Source organism: Pinus tabuliformis, chromosome 7, assembly GCF_031772625.1.
Source record: "Pinus tabuliformis cultivar Carrire ecotype Pingquan chromosome 7, CPIR1, whole genome shotgun sequence".
Classification (NCBI taxonomy): domain Eukaryota; kingdom Viridiplantae; phylum Streptophyta; class Pinopsida; order Pinales; family Pinaceae; genus Pinus; species Pinus tabuliformis.
In genome coordinates, this window is record NC_142293.1 from 1,118,560,025 (window position 1) to 1,118,568,037 (window position 8,013).

Genomic DNA, 8,013 nt, shown 5'->3' on the forward strand with positions numbered 1-8,013 from the left:
TGCCTTCAATCCTACAAAACGACAAAAAAATCAATAGACATGTTGTAGATCCATTTCCTATGGTTTTCTTTCCTTTTTTTTTGAAGACACACACGCTGTCTTAGAGGGGGTTTTCAACCTGTATTCCTGCCCTATGTGCCTGAAGAGAGGTTTTCACCCAGGGATATTTATTATTTCTCTTCTATTTTTTTTGTTCCTGGGCTGCCTCAAAGAAGTTTTCAACCCAAGAGTTTGCCTCAGATGCCTCATAAAGGTTTTCATCCATGCCTTTTATTTTCTTTTTCTCTTTTTTCCTTTTTTTCAAAAAATGTATCTAGAAATGTCGTGGACTGGAAGCTATGAAACTTCCAATCACATTGATCTCTTTGCTAATTGTATTGATGAATTCTTCCTTAGATATAGGTTTTGTGTATACCTTCAACCCGTAGCCATTGACAAGTAAGGGAACCTTTTCCTCATCAATAGTCATGATTTAAGCAACTCCATTGTCATGACATTTCTCTATCGGGTATGGGCCTAACGATATTGTCATTAATTTTCCTTTAAAATCCTTGGACCTAAAGTCATATAATAATGCCCAATCCCCTTCTTGAAAAACCTTGTCCTTGATATGCTTATCATGCCAAACCTTCCTTTGCAATTGTATAACTTCAGTGTGTAGGAGGGCCTGCATTCTGAACTCATCCAAGCCATTCAATTGGAGCAGCCTCTCTTGTTGTGCTTTGGTGACATCTAAGTCCAATTGGGCTTCCATTCTCAAAGTATTATACTCAAACTCAATAGAAAGCAGAGCTTTCTTTCCATAAACCAGATCATATGGAGTGAACCCAGTAGTTGTCTTCCAAGTGGTGTTATAGGCCCAAGTGGCCTCCACTAATTTGTCTGCCCAATCTCTCCTGCTGCTACTCACAACCTTGGTGAGGATGCTCTCCAATGCCCTATTTGTAACCTCTACTTTCCCATTTTCCTGAGGGTGATAGGCAATAGATGTTCTATGTTTGATATGATGTTGTCTCAAAAGATTCTCGATCAGATGTGATGTGAATTGAGCTCCCTGATCAGTGACTATCTCTCCGAGTTAACCAAATTGGTAGAAGATATTTTCTCTTAAGAAATCAACCACTTTCTCCTTTGTTGTTGCCTTGACAGCCTTTGTCTCAACCCACTTTGTCAAGTAATTAGTGAACACAATGATATGATTTTTTTGGCCGGATGGTGGATCAATTAGCCCAATTAAATCCATTCCCCACTTGTCAAATGGCTCCAAGGCCACCTAAGGTTGTAGGAGAATTTCATCCCTGGGTGTGGGTTTTCCCATCCTCTGGCACTGATCACATTTGCTGGTATACCTTCTTGCATCTTGGTGGAGAGGGGGTCAATAATAGCGAGCTTGTAGAGCTTTGAAAGTTGTTCTCTTGGCAACAGAATGACCTCCACAGGGCCCATCATGACAAGCCGCGAGGATGTCAAAGACTTCCTCTTCCCTGACACATCTCCTTAAGATTTGATCTGGTTCTAGCTTGAAGAGATTACCCCCAATCCAAGTGAAAGGGGTTCTTTTCCGTAGAATTTTGCTTTTCTCCCTAGATGACAAATTTGGGTCAAATTTTGCAGCAACTAGGTAGATGGCTATGTCAGAAAACCATGGAGAGAGCATTGAGATAGAAAATAGGTGCTCATCTGGAAGCTGATTGTCGACCATCCCTTCATCACCTGTAGGAAAAACAAGTCTAGACAAAAAATTAGCAATTGCATTTTCTTTTTCTTGGCTTGTCAATGATAGTTAAGTCAAACTGCTTTAACAATAGAAACCATCTAATGATTCTAGCATTCACATCAAGCTTATTCATCAAATATTTAATAGTTGCATGGTCAGTATGCACAAAAGTTTGGTATCCAATGATGTAGTGTTTGGATTTTTTTAAGGAGTATACAACAACTAGGAGTTCTTTCTCAGTTACAGTGTAGTTCAGTTCAGCCTTAGACAAATTTTTACTAATGAAGTAAATGACATAAGGTAACTTACCATCTATTTGTCCCAAGGCTTCCCCCACAACTTTTTCAGATGCATCAACATGGATATGGAAAGGCATAACCCAATTTGGCCCCCTAAGTATGGGTGTAGTGGTTAATTTCTCTTTCAAAATCTTAAGGGCCTCTTGGTAGCTATTTTTCTAGTAGAATTCTGAGTCCTTGGCCAACAATCCAAACAATCGTGAAGCCACTTTACTAAAGTCCTTGATAAAACTCATATAATATCCAAATAAACCCATGAAACTCCTAACACCCCTCTACTTTTGAGGAGTAAGGACCCTTTTGATGATATTGAATTGCCAAGGAAATTCCTTGCATTAATTAAGAATTCACATTTCTCAGGACTAAGCAAGAGGTTCATTTCAATGCATTTCCTCAGGACTATTCACAAGTTAGAGAGAGCCTCTAGCAAGTAACACCCATAGGGCGTGAAATCATCCATGTAGGTCTCTATAAAGTCATGGACCAACTTAGCGAAGATGCTCAAAACTACCCTTTGAAAAGTGCAAGGGGAATTGCATAGATCGAAAGGGAGGACCTATTACGAGAATAAGTACCTAGGGCTTTGGGTTAGAACCCCAACAAAGAAGAAGCAAAATACAACAAGAAACACTCAAACAACTTAGGCAAAATGCTTATATAATCAAACTACGTAAGAGCGACCGTACTCGGATTTCCTTCGTTCGAGTAGGTCCCGTAGGGTTTAGACCCTTTGCAACTCTCGATGTTCTTCAGACCTGAAAATCATTCAATTCAAACATACATAGCAGTATAGAAGTAAAGAATATTCACGAAATTTGACTTTATATCATATAAACAAATGATTGATCATACATCAAAACAACATTCATATATGAATTACAACATAATTTGATGCATAAACAAAGTTAATTTCTTGCAGTAAGCTATAAATAACATGGAGAGAATTCACATGAGTCTTCTTCTTCCGGCTCCAAGTGCAACCGTCATTCGGATTCGTCCTATCCCAACCTTCAACAATCTTCTTCCATAACCAACACCAAGATATCTCAAGCAAGAGGGAGAATATCTATAATCAAGGAAACAAGGGTTTCCTGAAGCTTGGGGAAGTGCATGAGGCATAGGGATTCATCAGACTCAGTTAGGGATAATTTCAGTATAATAACTCTATCTCTTCTCCTCCTTTAGGCCTTCCCATAGAAGTCTATTTATACTTCTCCAAATTAGTTTTTAGTTGGGAAACAGTTGGGCCACAGGCAATAGGAGGTAATCAACAGGTAAAACCCGTGAACTTCGCCCATAATTAAGGAAATTTAATTTTGTAAGTGTTTTAACACATATACGTGGGTTGGGTATTGACTGACCTGTGTGTACATGATTTTATCTCAGGGAAAAGTAGCGTACATGGAATATAACACTGTTTTTAATATATTTGGACAAAGTTTGGAAGGAGGGGTTGTCCTAGGCCATAAACCAAGCATCACAAATACCAAGGGTGGTAAATGGTGCTATAATAGATGCCCCCTAATATATGAGGTTAGAAGGGGTACATGATGGCCAAAATTTATTAAGTGTATGGAAAAAATCTCATTGAGACTGAGAAGGACTTCACCAGAATTCAGCTTGCCAAGCCATCAAAAGAGATCAGAAAGAAACTGCTGTCTAAGGCGGGCATACCCATGCTCAGAAAAAGTAAAGCATGTCTGCATATCAAGTACAAGCAGATCCAATATGTATACAAGTATAAAGCATTGAAAGTACATGATGGATTGTCTGATCATGATCGAAAAAAGTACATGCCTGAATATCACATATAATAAGACAATCAATGATGTTGAAGGATGAAGCTGGTCACTGATGTCAAAAACTGATCCCGGTAGTACCAAATGAACACGATGGAATAAAATGATACTACATCGCAACTCAAATGCCAACATATAAGATGTCGCTATGAAGAACTGAAACATATAAGGTGGATGGTGTCAACTAGCAGCAACAGGAGCAACTGACAAGTGAACCAAAACATGCTGATGCAACCCAAGGTCTTCACCGACCGCCGCGGTACATTTCTACACAATGGGAATAAATGATCTGAGGTCGACCATGTGAGAAATCATTTGATTACCGGTCATTGATGTATACCGTTAACAAACACGAGACTACTCACTGATAATGATAATGAGAGTCAAGGTACCCAGTACAATCTAACAAGTGCGAATAAATGAGTTGAAGTCGAACACCTGGAAGAATCTATCAATCAGGGGACAATGATGGTTTCCCACTGTCGATAGCGAAGGAATCTGCCACTGATGACTGCAAACCCCAAGGTACTGCCAAATGGACTCTAGATCTTTGTCCCAGAGAAAATGAGCTGTAGTCGATAGGAAAAGATCCACTAAAAGGAAGGAATTAAGTCATCCTTCATCAATCCAGCACGAGTGTAACCCATAGGCCAATAATGTGGAAGGAATCAGACAAAAAAGATGTAGTAACCCAACCAAAGCACATTTCCGATGTACACAAGATGTAGCTAACACACAATATAAACCCTCTGAACCAACCAATAATGAAAGCTGACACAGAGGCGAGGAATCCACCAGTATGGTCAAATGGAAACCAAGGCACTGCACGAATCCCAATGTGTGATAATAGCTGATGTTGAACACAAGGGAAACCACTCAGTCAAAGACCCATGATAATAATCGATGTTGAGCATAAGGTGATTTATCAATAATGAAAATAGGGCCAGGGTGTGGCTCTAGGCCTGCCCTCAGAGAAATATGTCGTCGTCGATAAGGACAAGACCCGCCAGCAAGAAGTCAATGGAGACCTTCTCAAACTGGCATGAGCAAGGGACCAATATAACTGATGTGATGACAAACATGACACTGATAACTAGGGATGGTCGACTGAAAAATAGGTCAAGAGACACCGCAGAGAGGCCAACTCAGGCTTACTTCCCTTGAACAAAAGCACGACTCAATGATGACTATATGGCAGCATATGATAACTCTGCATAAGTTCGTCATGCAGGAGGCGTGAGAAAAATCTCCATATGATTGGAAGAGGTAACCAATCGGAGGAGTACTGACTCAATAACAAGGTTAAGGCATACCTGAGTCAAAATAATCCCGCCCAAATGGAGGAGAGACTTAATTTTGAGTGCTTTTTTCAAGGGCGACACAACTGACTCTAGCTACCAACAAGATATGGAAATGTTGTCCCGTTCCCGCTCTTTTTGGAATATATGATTTTTTTTCCTTTTTCTTTAAGATGGAAACAAAATAAAAGAATGCTACAGTAGAGTGGAAAGAATGAGTGTCAGAGAAACATATGATCTAGTTCTTGGGAGGGGAACATTCCTATGCTCAATGTAGGGAGGCGAAACTGGTCAAGGACACTCAAAGGGATGCTCTTTCCATGGGTAAAAGGATGCATCAAGTTACAGAAGGTGGTGATTGCATGGTTGATTTTGCAGAAGACATGGTCAAATAAGTGGCTTAAACAGGAGTCCAAGTGAAGCCGACTCAAGGCCAAAAAGGTGCAAATAGTCAAAATGCAATGCTGCAGCATTACAACTCAACACAGAGGAGCCTCTACGATATAAGGCCAGAAATCAGCGCGGAAGAAAGGAGAATGTGTCTTGAATGCATAAGTCATGGTAGGACTAAAGAGGACTCCTGAGCCTAAGAACAAAAATTCAACATGGGTGCGAAGTGACAACAAGGTACTATCTAGGGTGCCCATGATAAGGTAGGCTCTACCACACAAGTCATGACACTTCTAAGCAAAGAGAAGGTTCTGCATCATATCCTGGTGGGGTTCCTAAGGCCAAAATGGGAAAGGAAACTGATAAATGCACAATGCAAGTGAAAAACCTAACCTATAAGCCAATTTCGAGAACCAATACCTGTCAGAGCGAATCAACCATACAAATGTCCAAAGGAGAAATCTTCCAAGTTTTGTAGACATAAATAAGAACACTAGACAAGAAGTTAATACATCCCACATATAAACTTCAGATAAAATCTTGTGTTATAGAATACAAAACTTGAAAATGCATACCTTATATGTACAGTATGGTACCAGGAACCACGCAGCCTTACGACTTACGCATAATAGTTCTTCAGAACAAGCCCCTTGTGAGGCTCGGGCCAAGGACTCCTTTGGTAGTCAAAACTCATGGCTTCAAAGTGTTCCTCCTATGAAGGAAAATCAAATTCCAAGAAATCATGAGAACTACAAGGATAAAAAGATGGAATGAAGGGGTCCCATGTCCCTATAGGAAGAATCTCTCGGTCAACTACCGGGACCAAGTCCCAAGAAGGAGAATAATAGTTCAAAGGATCCTTCTCAGAAGCAATTGGACATTGAGGATTCAATGCCACATAATTCACCCGGTAGGGTAGAGTCTACTTGAACACTTAGAACAAACCAAGGGGTATTCTGCAGTAAATTCGAATTAGGGTGGTGATTATTAGATGCAAGCTGATCAATATTGACAATATTCCCTTTATGAGGAAAACACATCACTCGAAAGAGTGAAGACACCACATCATTCATTGCATAGACATAATCACGCCCAAGTAGCATATTAAAGTCTAAAGGGCGATCAACCACCATCATATCGATTAAGAAAGTCTTCCCACATAAAGTAATAGGAAATTGAGGAAGAACACCATAGATTCACCAGGTCTTCTATCATAAGCTAACAACTGACTCTCAGCTGTCAACAACTTTGGAGAACCCAAAGATTTCCAAGTCAAGGAGGATATAATACTCGCAGAGGATCCTTCATCCACCATACATTGATAGACGTTTGTGGAATAAACATAACCTTTATTTGGAAAGGTGCAACAAAAGGAAGATGAGGCTCGACAAGACTATCCCAATCAAAGGAGACACTCCTAGAACTTGGAGGGGGAACATTTGAAGAAACCCCTATACTAGAAATCAAACAGACTCTGTTGTTAGACACTTCACCCGCCAAAAGAGGAGGGTAATCAGGCAGAGATTGCACTGGCTCAACCACATTATCAACCAATGGTTGATGAGACTGCTGAGAAACCATATTAGATTAAGGGGTAGAAGAATTTTCAGACTCGGACCATATCCTTTGTACCTCTGGAATATCAGGGCACAAATGAGTAAGATGGTCTCCCTTGCATATCTTACAAGGGAACTTAGGTTTAAAACTTCCACGCCTAGGTTTCTTATCAACAACCATTCCGATAACATCACTAGCAATGGTTTGTGGAGAGTCCCCAACATGACTTGTAGAGGTCAGTGACTCTTTCTCCAGAGAGATAGGACTTATACCCCCATCCCTACTCACAGAAGCAGGTAAGTCCACAAAAATATGACTCATAAAAGTAGGTGACCCATTGCTAGTATGAATTGCAGTGACTAGACTTGTGCCCCCAACATGACTTGCAACAGCTGGACTTATGCCCCCAGCATGACTTGTAGCGGTTGAAGGCTCATCTCCAACATGACTAGCAGACGTTGATGATGAATTGCTAGTATGACTTGTAGTGACTAGACTTGTGCCCCTAGCATGACTTGCAGCGGCTGAAGGCTCATCTCCAACATGACTTGCAGAGGTTGATGATGATTGGATAGAACTAGTCTTCTTCTTTGTCCTCCTCTTTCTCTTCTTTTTAGATCTCTTATTACAAGAGGGAGGAGAAAAAGGAATACTAGATTTCTCTTTTAAAGAAGATGAACAATTAACACCATTTTGATGCCCTTGAAATAAAGCATTCATCTGAGAAGCTTCAAGAACATCAGGAATATTCGGAGTGGACCACAACCAAACTGGTAGTCCAACATTCAATCCAGGAATATTCAAAGTGGCCATCAAGGGGGTACCAACGTTTCCAAAGAAAGGAAAAGCACAAGGATCCCCTTTTGGGAGGGTACCTTGGTTGGTTTCCATAGGAATATGGGCCATATCTAACTTATTCACAGATCCTTCCCTTATGGGATTTTACAAATTAC